Source organism: Bos grunniens, chromosome 16 (assembly GCF_055505025.1).
Source record: "Bos grunniens cultivar Pamir isolate PY7600 chromosome 16, Bosgru_T2T1.0, whole genome shotgun sequence".
NCBI lineage: Eukaryota > Metazoa > Chordata > Mammalia > Artiodactyla > Bovidae > Bos > Bos grunniens.
The window spans coordinates 66,676,032-66,689,033 of record NC_141180.1 but is presented as its reverse complement, the minus strand read 5'-3'; the positions used below and the strand labels follow the sequence as shown (position 1 = coordinate 66,689,033).

The 13,002-nt window shown below is 36.8% G+C and overlaps 1 pseudogene across 1 annotated transcript in view; it reads left to right on the top strand.

Moving 5' to 3' along the window:
* Positions 1-6,772, top strand: part of LOC147356950 (large ribosomal subunit protein uL24 pseudogene) — a 51,151-nt pseudogene extending 44,379 nt beyond the window's left edge. The window contains exon 3 of the transcript XR_015142897.1: positions 6,261-6,772. The product of XR_015142897.1 is annotated as a large ribosomal subunit protein uL24 pseudogene (transcript). The remainder of the gene's footprint in view (positions 1-6,260) is intronic.
* Positions 6,773-13,002: the final 6,230 nt, after the last annotated feature.

Here is a 13,002-nt window from a genome sequence, read left to right as displayed (position 1 = left end):
CATCTTAACTTGTTCCTTTTTCTTTTTAATTATTTTAAACAAAGGACTTATACCGACAGGATTTCCAGCAGTTTTTGATAATTTGTGCTCAATGAAGTTTATTGATTTAAAGAAATAGGGAGGGGACAAATATCCCAGTTCATTTTTTTCATATTGTAATACTATTTTCAAGTGAATAATAAACAAATTCAGAGCTCACAGTGTGTTATTCTTAACTGGAATGATATAATCGAGTACCTTATTGGAAACATTTTCTACCATTTGGTTTAAGAAAACATTGGTCAGGAATATATTTTTGAATGATGTGCTTGTGTGTCTGTGCATGTGTGTGTGTGAGTGCATGCTTGCTCAGTCATATCCAGTTCTTTGTGATCTCATGGACTCTAGCCCACCAGTCTCCTCTGTCCATGGAATTTTCAAGGAAAAAATACTGGAATGGGTTGCCATCTTCTATGTTAGGGGATCTTCCCTACCCAGGGGTGGAACCTGCATCTCTTGTATTTGCTGCACTGGCAGGAGGATTCTTTTACGACTGGTGCCACCTGGGAAGCCTTTTATAATAATATATCAGCTAAAGTTTTTGGAATTATATTTGTCTAAAATGTGGTTTTTAGTTTATATATCCATTGCCTTCTCTGTTAGCAGCTAGAATCTAACTGGGAAATATGTGTCACATAGGTGTTAATATTATTAATTTCTATTATCTTCCAAATTCATTTTGACCGTTAGAAAATGCACCTTTTAAAAATTAAACTTTTAATGTCACACAGACTCAAATACACTTGTAAAAGACTCTAAAATGTCTTCTTGTTTCTATTCCAAATAATATCTCAAATCTCTCAACTTTTACAAATTCTACTACCTCTATATTAGTCTCTATTATCATTTCTTCCCAGATGAGAGAATTTCGCCCCTCCTCTTTTTTCTCATATGTCCTGCACCCAGATTTATGAATCATTAAAAAAAATTTTTAATTGATTATCTTAAGCATTATAATGTCTTTCAGTTGTACTTAAAATCACATCTGTGATGCTGGAAGTGATGAATCATTCTTCTGCCTTCCTCCCTGATTTCATCATGTGCCATGCTTCCCCTAGGTCAGAATGCTTCCAGGAGCTCTCCTCTTCTTATAATTCCTCTAGCACTGAAGACCTCCCCAATTCAAGTTTGTGCTCACAGATTTCATTACCTAGAAATTCCTTCGCCTTGACTGTTCTCCTCCAGCAATGACTGCCCTCCAGTTTTGCCTAAACCATTATTCTCTCACAGTACTATCTACATTATAGCTCCTATTAAAATAAGTAATCATATATCTAGGTATCTTTTATGGTTTTACATCTTTTTCTACCAATGCTTCATGGAAGTAAGTTATGTCTTTTGTGCACACCCATGTGCCCTGAAAACTAATGCAAAGTTTGGCAGATATGCTTGTTGAATGCCAAGAAGTATGAATAAGGAAATCAGTGGCAACTACTGTGACCCTTTCTTCTGTTGTATCTGTTCACTGGGACTATTAATTTCTTTTCTTAAGTGAATTCTCTATCTCTCTCACTCACATTTTTGAAGTTTCAATATCTCCCTCTCAAATGAACTTTTCTTTAACCTTCTATCTACTTTTTAAAATAAAAGCAATAAAGTAAAAGCATTGCCTTTTCACTAAATCATGAACAAATATCATATATCTTATGACATCTAAATTTATGAAAATGCCAAGGTCAACTAAAACTTTTATTGAGTTCTACTCTCAAAACAAATTTTCTAGGTTTTGTGTATTTCCTCTGAGCATTTTCTATGTTGAAGATGGTTTTCTTCCATCTGTCTGCATAAATCTGACCTATTCTCGTGTGCCAATCCCAAATACAATGTATATTATAAAGTTATTTATCATTATTACAGATAAGTTTTTTCTCATTTGTTTTCTCATAATATTTTTGTCTATGCAGTTATATTTACATCTTCTATTACCCAATAAAATATGTCTTCTTATTCTTGTAACAAAAGGGAAAAAAAGAATCTAAAAAATCTTAAAATAATTGAAAACCCCTTGACACACTAGAACTACAACAGAACTCGCTAATTATCTTCTTCAATTATTTCTCCCTGAAACTAAAATTTAAAAAATTTAATGAAAATACATCTTACCCCTTGGTCAATTTGCTTATTTATTCTTCTCTGTTTTACTAAGATATAATTAATATATACCATTATATTAATTGTAGGTGTACAAATTAATAATTCAGTATTTGTGTGTATTGCAAAATGATCATGGCAATGTCCAGATTACATTCACCACCACATATAGTTGCAATTTTTTTCTTGTGATAAGAACTTTTAAGATCTACTCTCTTTAATAGTTTTCAAATATATAATACAATGTAATTACCTATAGTCACTATGATGTACATCTCCAGAATTTTTAAAAATTTTATTTTTCTTTGGGACTTTATTTCAAAATCCAACTGTATTGGTGTGTTTTGTCATCTGTTGAATACCTTGGGAAGTATAGGCAATCATTTCATCTAAGGATTCTTATAATTGCCACATAGATATGTATCAGATCAGATCAGATCAGTTGCTCAGTCGTGTCCGACTCTTTGCGACCCCATGAATCACAGCATGCCAGGCCTCCCTGTCCATCGTCAACTCCCAGAGTTCACTCAGACTCATGTCCATCGAGTCAGTGATACCATCCAGCCATCTCATCCTCTGTCGTCCCCTTCTCCTCCTGCCGCCAATCCCTCCCAGCATCAGGGTCTTTTCCAATGAGTGAACTCTTCGCATGAGGTGGCCAAAGTACTGGAGTTTCAGCTTTAGCATCATTCCTTCCAAAGAAATCCCAGGGCTGATCTCCTTCAGAATGGACTGGTTGGATCTCCTTGCAGTCCAAGGGACTCTCAAGAGTCTTCTCTAACACCACAGTTCAAAAGCATCAATTCTTTGGCACTCAGCCTTCTTCACAGTCCAACTCTCACATCCATACATGACCACAGGAAAAACCATAGCCTTGACTAGACGAACCTTTGTTGGCAAAGTAATGTCTCTGCTTTTCAATATGCTATCTAGGTTGGTCATAACTTTCCTTCCAAGGAGTAAGCGTCTTTTAATTTCATGGCTGCAGTCACCATCTGCAGTGATTTTAGGGCCCAGAAAAATAAAGTCTGACACTGTTTCCACTGTTTCCCCATCTATTTCCCATGAAGTGGTGGGACCAGATGCCATGATCTTTGTTTTCTGAATGTTGAGCTTTAAGCCAACTTTTTCACTCTCCACTTTCACCTTCATCAAGAGGCTTTTGAGTTCCTCTTCACTTTCTGCCATAAGGGCGGTATCGTCTGAATATCTGAGGTTATTGATATTTCTCCTGGAAATCTTGATTCCAGCTTGTGTTTCTTCCAGTCCAGCGTTTCTCATGATGTTCTCTGCATATAAGTTAAATAAACAGGGTGACAATAAACAGCCTTGACGAACTCCTTTTCCTATTTGGAACCAGTCTGTTGTTCCATGTCCAGTTCTAACTGTTGCTTCCTGACCTGCATAAAAATTTCTCAAGAGGCAGATCAGGTGGTCTGGTATTCCCATCTCTTTCAGAATTTTCCACAATTTATTGTGATCCTCGTGTCTGACTCTTTGCGACCCCATCAACTGAAGCCAACGGGGCTCCTCCGTCCATGGGATTTTCCAGGCAAGAATACTGGAGTGGGTTGACATTTCCTTCTCCAGGGGAACTTCCTGACCCAGGGATCGAACCCGGGTCTCTCACATTGTAGGCAGACGCTTTACCATCTGAGCCACAAGGGAAGTCCCATGGATATGTGTAGAAAAGTCCTATATCTTTTAACATACCGTTAGCTAACCAGAACAAAATGTGATCTTATCAGTGTTCCTGAAGCTCTCTATCTAATATCACTTCCAAAGCTGAAGAAGTAAAATAGTACAATAATGTGTTAATGAATGGTTAGTATTTAGTTTTCCAAAAACTGTTAATACTTATATACTTAAAGAGTTAAAACTTATAAACTTTCCTGAAATGATATATTTTTGCAAAAGAGGAAATTCTGATGTAATATCATGAAATTTATAAAGAAAATATAAGAGCATTAATTTCAGCGTCCATACATTAGAAAAATTAAATTTTCTAAGGGAATATTCAATTCAAAAAGCTTATTAAATTCTTCTCACACAATACTCTCCATGCATACAAGAATAGATATACTCAAACCTCCAGAAAAAGATGACAGTTTTGGAAAGTACTTGTGGTACTTATTCCTGCTTAAATTATTTTGGAAATTAATGTTCTTGTTATTCATGTGTTATGTGATGAAATTTTGTAATCTGACTGGACATGGAACAACAGACTTGTTGCAAATCAGGAATGGAGTACGTCAAGTCTATATATTGTCACCCTGCTTAGTTAGCTTATATAAAGAGTACATCATGAGAAATGCAGGGCTGGATGAAGCACAAGCTGGAATCAAGATTGCCAGGAGAAATATCAGTAACCTCAGATACACAGATGACACTACCCTTATGGCAGAAAGTGAAGAAGAATTAAGAGCCTTTTGATGAAAGTGAAAGAGGACAGTGAAAAAGTTGGCTTAAAACTCAACATTCAGAAAACTAAGATCATGGCATCTGGTCCCATCACTTCATGGCAAATAGATGGGGAAACAATGGAAACAGTGAGAGACGTTATTTTGGGGCTCCAAAATCGCTGTAGATGTGACTGCAGCCATGAAATTAAAAGATGCTTGCTTCTTGGAAGAAAAGTTATGACCAACCTAGACAGTATATTAAGAAGCAGAGACATTACTTGTCAGCAAAGGTCTGTGTGGTCAAAGCTATTTTCCAGTAGCCACGTATGGATGTGAGATTTGGACTGTACAGAAAGCTGAGCGCTGAAGAATTGATGCTTTTGAACTGTGGTGTTGAAGAAGACTCTTAAAAGTCCCTTGGACTGCAAGGAGACCCAGAGAGTTAGTCCTAAAAGAGACCACTCCTTGGTGTTCATTGGAAGGACTGATGTTGAAGCTGGAACTTCAATATTTTGGTCACCTGATGTGAAGAGCTGACTCCTTGGAAAAGACCCTGATGCTGGGGAAGATTGAAAGCAGGAAAAGGGGACGACAGAGGATGAGATGGATGAATGGCCTCACCAACATGATGGCCATGAGTCTGAATAAGCTCCAGGAGTTGGTGATGGATAGGGAAAGCCTGGCATGCTGCAGTCCATGAGGTCGCAAAGAGTCGGACACGACAGAGCGAGTGAACTAAACTGAACTGACCTTAAAAAAGTAGTGATATATAAGTAACAGACTTAAGAATAGGGTTTCCTACTCATAAGGTTAAAGATGGATGAGACAATATTATCTGTTTCCCACTAAATTACAATTTTCTATCAATACTAGTGCGACTAGCACACAGATACTCCTATAATTTAGCACTCACAGTGTCTATTCTAAAAGTTACCTAGTGTTAATTCTTTTAGGGTCAGATTTTTCTCTTTTCCCATCAATTCCACACACTAGAACCAGATCTTTCTCCAGAGAGGCAGGCTTTGGTCATAGTGATGATCTCATTCAAAACATTTCTTTGAATTTCAAATCCCTGTAGGAAAGAAATGTGACATGAGATAGAAAGCTTTCCTAATTCTGCCATCCTCACCTGCACATAAAATCCATTTCATGTACCACTGCTGCCTTTTATTTATGCTTCAGAACTTCATATACCTCTTCTGCCTTAACATATTTTGTTAATTATTCTCCTTTCAAATGAATATCCTCCTGCATCATATCTTTCTATACAAATTTCACCCAACTTTCAAAGAAAAATATGTCAGTCTCTTCATAATATTTGCATTGATGCTGTAAGAAAACAAGGCTTGTTCTTTTAAACTCCTTGGAAATTTATTCAGTGTCTCTCTCAACGACACTTGCCACCTTATACCCAGTTTTCTGCATTTGTGCCCCAAATAACTTTTCTCATTACACAAATGTGGTGCTCATTGTCAGCATTGTTTTTCATGTTTTCATACTTTTTAGTTTCTAGTACATTGTATATGAAATCTCTTCATAAATGTTTGTTGAATAAAGGCCTAGGAATATAAACACTTTCAAATAATAAGTCATATGAGCCATAATTTCTTCTCAATTACCTTTTAATTGTACTAGCATGTCTCTGTTGAATTAAAACCTTGAGCATATCTAAATTTAGGCAAATATTTCTTAGCTCATGGAAGGCTCATCATCTTAGGGATGTCTCAGTTTCAAGTACCATAATACCTACCACCTTAAAACTGCTCATAAAAATCCACGTAATCCCTTTGTGACTTCTGACCGAAGCAAGAATCGAAAAAGGCATTTCAATGCGCCTTCCCACATTCTCAGGAAAATTATGTCTTCTCCTCTTTCTAAAGAGCTAAGACAGAAGTACAACGTTCGATCCATGCCCATCTGAAAGGATGATGAAGTTCAGGTTGTACGAGGGCACTACAAAGGGCAGCAAATTGGCAAAGTAGTCCAGGTTTACAGGAAGAAATACGTCATCTATGTTGAACGAGTGCAGCGGGAGAAGGCTAATGGCACAACTGTCCATGTGGGCGCTCACCCCAGCAAGGTGGTTATCACCAGACTAAAACTGGACAAAGACCACAAAAAGATCCTGGAACGTAAAGCCAAATCTCGCCAAGTAGGAAAGGAAAAGGGCAAATATAAGGAAGAAACAATTGAGAAGATGCAAGAATAAAGTCATCTTGTCTACAGCTTTCATTAAAAACCGTTAAAATGGAAAAAAAAAAATCCACATAATGGACTCCCCTGGCAGTCCAGTGATTAAGAACTCCATGCTTCCCATGCAGAGGGTGTGGGTTTGATTCATAGTCAGGCAAGTAAGATCCCACAAGCTGCACAGGCCAAAAAGAAAGGAAAGAAAATCCACTTAAGAAGAGACCTGAAAGTGAAGTCACTCAGTTGTGTCTGACTCTTTGCAATCCCATGGACTGTAGCCTGCCGGGCTCCCCCGTCCATGGGATTTCTCAGGCGAGAATACTGGAGGGGGTTGCCATTTCCTTCTCCAGGGGATCTTTCCTACCCAGGGATCAAACCCTGGTGTCCCACATTGCAGGAAGACTCTTTACCATTTAAAGAGAGCTGGAGTTAGGCATGTTAGTGTTGGGTGAGACAGCTTATCAGTACCCTGGCTTTGACTGGATTGCCTTGTGACTCCTTAGCCTTTTCACTGTCTGCGAGGGCATAGGGAAACCATGCAGGGGCCAAAGGCTCACATCCTCAGGCTACAGTGACCAGAACAAAAGAGTTCAGAAGATCAAAGGAAAGAAAAGAATCCTATTTATTCTTCCAAAAGAGAGTAAAGTCTTTCTTGAAAATGCTTGAGCCAGATTTCCCAGGCATATCATTGGCCAGAGTTAGTTCAAACACCCAACTGGTAAAGGAAAACAGAATCTTTTAAAACCAATTTAAAGCCATGATTTCTTACCTCCAAGTGCATATTGCTGTCAAAACAAAATTGTAAGTAAGAATAAGAAATGTCTGGTAGATAGAAAATTAACCATACTGTCATTGTGTAAAACCCATGATTAAAACTGAAACTCCTGTGTTATTACTTCAGCTTTATATTTATTTGCATATTCAACCTAGCAAAAATTGCAAACAACAGAAAAAAAAAAATCAACCAACCATAATACCCAACCAAAGGAGCCAAATAAAATATTGCACTGAATTATTTCTCTACAATGCTTGCATCCTATTTTTCATGTGAGTTGAAATACAGAAACATACACCAATACTGCATATGGTTGTTTATCTGTACTGAACGCATTATATCTGTTCCTTCTCAGATAATAATACTACACTTAGGGTACACTTCCTGTTATAGTTTTCCTCACATTGCTTTGTGATATATTAAAATGCCTTGCTTCTTCACTTAAATATCAGTTTTTAAATGGCAGGCAAATCTTTATATTTTTGTAGCCTTGCAGATTTGGATACTACTAGTTCATAGGAAATAAATAAATATTTATCATATGAATAGATGTTGAGGAATAATGAAGCCGAGGAATATGGATGGATGAATGAATAACAGTCTTGTCATATTGAGGTTTAATCATTGTTTTCTGTAGGGAAAGTCAATATCATTCTTTCCAGTTTATTCTTAATCACTAACTAGCTACACACTCAGTTGGATTTCTATTCATGATTGCAAGTTCTTTACAATTTTAATTGGCTCACCAGACAGACTTCTTGTTTTTGAGTTTTAAAATGAGATAAAATAGATTATCTATCTTATTCAAAAATGAGCTTTAGATTGCAAAGTATAAATCTTTTGGACTGCTATGCTTTTGTGTGTTTATAAAGAATAGTGTAGTGTTTTTCTAATATGTCACCTTAACTAAACTGGATCTATATATATTTCCCAGAATTTCATTTTCTTTTGGTTCCAGGTTAGTGTTGGCCTAAGAAATTCACATGTCATTTGTTAAACAGAAGTGAGTTAGCGTTTCCCCACTGTGAAGGTGCTTGTAGTCAATGCACACTTTGAATCTCATGTATATTTTTACTAAACAGCTGGCTCACATGGCTGGTGTCTTCCAGCAATCAGTTCCTTCATTCTTTCCACTTTCATCTGATCCTCCACCTTTTCCAAATGCAGGACCGGATGCAAATACACGTCTGAACTAAAAGGCTGCATCCTGCAGGTTACTGACATTACCAATGGTGTTGTTTACGAGAGATGGAGTGGGGTTCAGTTTTAATTTGTGAGTTTCATTTTATTCTTGTGGGTTCCAGTTTGGGCTTACTCTCCCTCATTTCTTGCCAACCTTCTGTTCCCAAGTGCTGGCCCTAATGACCCTGTTCACAATACTATATGCAGAAGCAACAAGGTTACACGATTCTGCAAAGTTTAATCCCTACAACAAATTCCTTAATGGATATTGCATATAGTAAATTTACTGATCAAACTGATACAACTAATACATGATGTATTATAGGTTCATGAATTTGAGCAATTAAAATTTTTCCTGGTTGTATTAAAATGAAGAGTCAATTTTTGTCTTAAAATGGAAGAATTAAGAAATAAACCTTTTGAAAAACTCAGCAGAGCTGCTGAGAGAGACCCAGAGCTGTCATGCCAAGATCCAACCCCAAGCAGAATGACAGGCACCTTTCTAAGCAAAGCGCTTCCACACAGAAGCTTTTCTTAGAGAATAAGCAAACGCAACTTTCATTTTCTTCTGGTATATATTACTTCATATGATTATTATTTCAGCTAATAATTGACGGCACCACTTTTCTGTCTTTAACACTCTGTTGTAAGCTTCTTAAGAGTCTATGTGTTTGTAGATCTTGGACACGTGGTTGGTTCTCAAAAACATAAGTTGATAAATGAATACTCTAGCAGAATACACTGAAGGAAAATGCAGCTTCACAAATGTCACTGTACATAGGTCTGACTAGTAGCTGGAGTTTAGAAACAGAGTGGTTGAAGGAAAAAAAAAAAAAAAACACGGTTCATGGGAACAGCAAGCCCAGTATGAAAAGTAAGGGGTAAAAGAAATCATTAGTTAAGAACACACAAGAAAATCCCATATGAGGTTGCGAAAAGAAAGAAGGTGATAGAGAGTAAGAGACAGAGAGAGGGACAGGAAGAAAGAGGGAGAGGGCCAAACAATTTCAAAACCCATATAGTTTTCTTAATTTGACATGGATAAGGGCTTTAATAATTCCTATTGAAGACTTAGTTTATTATTTGAAGGAACTGTATAGTATACACAGTTGTTAGGAAAATTGAATGATAATTGACTATTAACTAAATGTAAATCAAGCAGTTTTTATTTTGATTTAACGATTCTTCCAGGAATTTTTGTGAACAGATTTCCAACAAAGGTGGACTATACATGATGTTTGGTAAAATTTTGCTACCTTATATTACAGTCTTCTTTCACAAGGTTCATTGTTTCTTTATGTGACATAAATTATTTTCTTTCCTAATTAGAACATTTTTATTGTTTGAGACTTGACCTGAATGTCCATAAATCTTCACCATTTAGAACTTCTGCTTTATAAATGTTTAAACTATCCATATATCTCTGATCTTATGTTTGGCGTTTACTGAACATTAATTAATTCATTAGTCAGCTAATTAAAATTAAATCCAAGGGAAACTGAAGTGTGGCATTATGAAAATCAGCATGCACAATTAATTCATTGTCTCCTTGGCTTACAAACTTCACCAAAAATAACTTTTATTTTCTGGTCTTCAATAGTCTAGGAGGCATGTTCTGTTTCATTGCCACACAGCTACATTATTAGGATTTAGAATTCAAGGGTATTTCTGTTAATTCTATAAAGAAGGCCCATTAAATTTATAAATATGCTAATATTTGAGCTCAAAACTAAATGCATAAGATTCACAGTAAATAGCTCAAGGAGATGGAGAATAAAAGTGGTTTCTTATGATTAAAGGAAGTAAGCACTCTATTCAATAGTATGAAAAATGAAAGTTGAATGGTCAACAACACATAAGGAGATGAATAAGTGCCACATATAAACTTACATATGGAGCTTAGTGTATCACCTAGAAGTTCTTTAATCTGCAAAAATCATTAACTTGCCTGTTTAATCATCAGTGAAATAAACAGGAGTGTTGTTTATTTTTGAGTAACAGAAAACTGTGGATATGCTGTTTTTGCCAGTGGTTTAAAATTGTGAAAACCAACTTTTCTATGATTCTCTTATCTTCTCTTTATGATAGTAAATAGTTGCTAAAGCTCCAAGTATTATAAGCATGTTCAGTGCAGGAGAAAGTATTAAGGTGCAGAGCCAGCTGTGACCCCTCCTATGAGGTAAAAAGTTTTAAGCAGCCTTTCACAAACCCAATAATCAGAGTTGAATGTCTTAGTAATGGTTCTGGGGAAAATGTGTCTAAATATGATTCAAATTCACATATAATGAAAGAAAATATTGACACATTTGAGAATATTAAAACATTAAATAAACTTTTCCATGAGGAATAAAAGGAAAGATAAAAGACGAACAGGGGGAAAATATTTGTAATACACGCTACAGAAAATTCTAAAATCTGTAATAGGACTTTAAAAACATCAAGGGAAAAGATCAAACCGCAGTGAAAATGGAGCAGAATATATACACAGACAAATCACCAAAGCTCTTAAACATAAGACAAACTGCTAATGTCACTAATGAGAAAAAATGCAGTTTCAAATTATTCCAAAATAACCATTTCTCATCGGTCAGTATTGTCAATATTCAGAAGTTTGACAACACACTCTTTCAGTCAGTCTGTGGAGAAACAGGCAATCTCCTATATTTCTTGTAGAATTAAAAATGATATAACCTACATGCCAATGCAGGAGATGTGAGTTCGATTCCTGGGTTAGGAAGATTCCCTGGAGAAGCAAATGACAACCCACTCCAATAATCTTGCCTGGAAAATCCCATAGACAGGGAATCCTGGTGGGCTAGAGTCCATGGGGTCACAAAAGAGTTGGACATGACTTAGCGACTAAACAACAGCAACCACCCTAGTGTAAATGTATTTCACAGTAACTATAAAAATATAGATTGCCCAGGAAATTCCATGGAAAGAGGAGCCTGGTGGGCTATAGTCCATAGAGTCACAAAGATTTGGACATGACTGAGCACGCTTGCAAAAAAAAAAATATATATATATATATATACACATATATGTGCATTAATCCATTGGATCAAAAATCACACTTTGATACAGTAACTCTAAATATTCATCTCTAAAAATATTCCCAACATGCAAATATGTACTCTTCTGGTATTATTCCTAATAACAAGCTATAAAGTGAAATCACTCAGTCATGTCCGATTCTTTGTGACCCCATAGACTGTAGCCTACCAGGCTCCTCTGTCCATGGGATTTTCCAGGCAATAGTACTGGATTGCTATTTCCTTCTCTAGGCGATCTTCCCAACCCAGGACTGAACCCGGGTCTCCCTCATTCTAGACAGACGCTTTACCATCTGAGCCACCAGGGAAGTCCTATAACAAGCTATAGGACACACCTAAATGGGCATACCTTGTTGTTGTCTGGTTGCTCAATGGTGTCCGACTCTTTGCAACCACATGAACTGTAACACACCAGGCTTCCCTGTCCTTCACTGTCTCCCAGAGTTTGCTCAGATTCATGTGCATGGAGTCAGTGATGCCATCCAACCATCTCATCCTCTGTCAGCCCCTTCTCCTCCTGCCTTCAATCTTCCCTAGCATTAGAGTCTTTTCCCGTGAGTCAGCTCTTTGCATCAGGTGGCCAAAGTATTGGAGCTTCAGCTTCAGCATCAGGCCTTCCAATGAATATTTAGTCTTGACTTCCTTTAGGATGGACTGGTTTGATCTCCTTGCAGTCCAAGGAACTCTCAAGAGTCTTCTGCAGCACCACAGCTTGAAAGCTTCAGTTCTTCAGTGCTCTGCCTTCTTCATGGTCTAACTCTCACATCCACACGTGACTACTGAAAAAACCATAGCTTTGACTAGAGGGACCTTTGTTGAAAAAGTGATATCTCTTCTTTCTAATACACTATCTAGGTTTGTCATACCTTTTCTCCTATGGAGCAAGTGTCCTTTAATTTCATCACTGAAGTCACCATCTGCAGTGATTTTGGAGCCCAAGAAAATAAATTCTTTCACTGTTTCCCCATCTATTTTCCAAGAAGTGATAGGACCAGATGCCATGATCTTTGTTTTTTGAATGTTGAGTTTTAAGCCTGCTTTTTAACTCTCCTCTTTCGCTTTCATCGAGAGGCTCTTTATTTATTGCTTAAATGATTTTTTATCTATACATTAAACTACAATATTAAAAAATGAAGAGATTGGATTCTGGCATGACATTTTAAGGGGCTCCATGTACCCAATTCTCAGTGAAAAGAATAAAAGACATTTAAGAATAAAAACATATGAAGTCTTTGGGAATAGACCTAAAAGTACAGCAAATGATGGAACA